The sequence below is a fragment of the Cyprinodon variegatus genome, unplaced genomic scaffold (genome assembly GCF_000732505.1).
Source record: "Cyprinodon variegatus isolate N-32 unplaced genomic scaffold, C_variegatus-1.0 Scaffold558, whole genome shotgun sequence".
Classification (NCBI taxonomy): domain Eukaryota; kingdom Metazoa; phylum Chordata; class Actinopteri; order Cyprinodontiformes; family Cyprinodontidae; genus Cyprinodon; species Cyprinodon variegatus.
In genome coordinates, this window is record NW_015151011.1 from 339203 (window position 1) to 341660 (window position 2458).

A 2458-nucleotide genomic window follows, 5' to 3' on the forward strand; every position below is an offset into this window, starting at 1 on the left:
TCCATCCATCCATCCATCCATCCATCCATCCATCCATCCATCCATCCATCCATCCATCCATCCATCCATCCATCCATCCATCCATCCATCCACCTCCACTGGCTCCTCTCGATGTGGAGGAGCAGCAGCTCTACTCTGAGCTCCTCCCCCGTCTCTAAGGCAGAGCCCAGACGCACTACGGAGAAAACTAATTTCTTCGCTCGCATCCAAAATCTATCATCTAAAAATTCCTGTTATTTGAAAACTGAGCACTGCTAATGAATTCATCTAGGATTAACGGAAGCAGACTGTCTTTCTGCCTTTTCCTGCTCTGAACTGGGACTGTGTGACATAGCTGAAAAATCTACCACAATAAAAACATTTTATATCAGTAGATATCGATATCTATCAATTACTGTTTTGTTTACCTTTTTAAAATAACACCAAAGAAAACCATTTAAACGTAACCATATCTATCCATGACAGTCTGTGTTACTGAGGTTAAAATCCACAAAGGAAAGTTTTTTAAAACATATGATGCATGGTGTGTTGCTCTAAAAAATGTATCTTATGACCTCCTCACCTTATGCTGATGATATTCAGGTTTATTTCAGTTTTGAATCAAAATGACTTCTCTAAGCTCATTGCTGAGGTATTTTTCATTGTCCTGGTTTGAACTCGTCTGTCTGCTCCAAACCACCAATCCCTCCGTTTCTAGATGTAGCAGCATCGCTGGTGATCAGGTCAACATGAACACCTTCATTAGTAACACCTGGTTACTCATTTCTTTTTAAGTCTTAAAGCAAACAGCAGAGGGACGCTTTTAATGCTTGTCATTCTCTGCACAAAAGTGCAAAAAACAGTAAATATACTCATTTTAATAAATGATTGGTCATTATCAGAATGTTTTTCCTTCTTAACTGCAAAATGTGCGGTTAAGAAGGAAATCACCCTGCAAAAACATTCTTTTTTTTTTTTTATCAGTGTCCTGTCTGGCAATGTGGCAATAAGAATAATTGTCTTGATGCCAAAAGGAGCCCAACAGATTTTACTTTCACAAGTGGAGCAGAATGGCAATTGCCATACTGCTCCACTTGTTTCATGCATATAAATTGCTTTATTATAATTATGCAGGGAGTTTTACAGTTTATATGGACACTGCAATGTAAGTAGAGCAGAAAAAAAGAAGAAGAAAAAGGAAAAAAAGAAAAGATGAAAGGAGATAATGACAAAACATTTTAAGTCTGCTTCATCACCTGCAACGAGATGTAAGAAAACATGCAAAAACATTCTTATAATGAGCAATCATTTCTCAAAATAAGTATATTTACACTTAATTTGTAAGAAAATAAGATGATCTGCTAATGGAATTAACTTTTATTACCCTTAAAATAAGATAATTAAATATTATGCACTTGAAATAAGACAATGTAATTATCTCTTTTAAAGGGAAATTGTCTTGTTCCGTTGGGAAAGTATCTCACTTACCTCCTCAATAACAAAAAAATGCACTTATTTAAAAAAAAGGAGTTACCTAGATTTAAATGATTTGCAGTGCAGGATTGGGTCTGATATTTGGTCCGTTTGCAGAGTCAGGCTGTTTTTCTATTCTACTGAGAATGGCAGTCTTTAGGGCAAGTCTATGTGATGCTTTTTTAGTTATATTTCAGTGTTTTTTTATTTTTCTTTTCTGCAAAGCAATTATTAATTATAATTAAGATCTAGAGATGGTTTGGTGGAATGCAAGAACATTTTTCTGAGAAATGAATCCCAGTTTAGCTGAGAAGCTTTCAGACCTTGCAGTGAAGCATCTGTTTTGGTTTAGTGTTCGTAACCTGAAGGCTGTTCCGATGCAAACAACTCTCCTTCCCGTCGGGGAAAAGTGGAGAAAAAGCAGGAAATAGATTTGATTTTAGAAACGGATCAGTTGAAGGTTTCTCTGTCTGTCTGTTGCACGCTCGGTGATTTACTCAGAGTTGTTGTAATTGTTCAAGTCTCAAAGGGAATCAGCTTCCAGGTTCATCCTGCAGGTTGAACTCTGACCTCCATCCCTGCTGACCTTTGGCTCTGGAGGTCGTTGTGATGAGCAGCGTTGAACCAGAATGAAGCAGATATTTATGGTGGAAGTTCATGAGGTTGTAGATTAGCCACATCCAACTAGAGGGAAAAAAACAAAGCGAAACCTGAACACAAATGTTTGAAAAATAAGAGTAAACGAGGAGCTGAAAGGTGAAAAAACAGAAATAATGGACAAAAACAGACCATGGGAATTCACTTTAGGGTTTAAAGAGATTTTAAAAGTGCAGATTTTCACACAGTTAAGCTATAAGTAGATCCGACTTTAACCTAAGATTAACCCCTGGTTAGCATTGTGAAGTCTTTAACGTTTGTTTGTAGTTACGTATTTGACCAAATTCCTTAAAGAAAAAGGAATAAAGATTCCAAAAAAGTTAAAATCAATCCTCTGGACTTTGTTTCC

The 2458-nt window shown here is 36.7% G+C and overlaps 1 protein-coding gene across 1 annotated transcript in view; it reads left to right on the plus strand.

The window, feature by feature from the left end:
- LOC107095581 (protein Shroom3-like) overlaps positions 1-2458 on the plus strand; it is an 85492-nt gene that overhangs the window by 31793 nt on the left and 51241 nt on the right. The window lies entirely within an intron of this gene.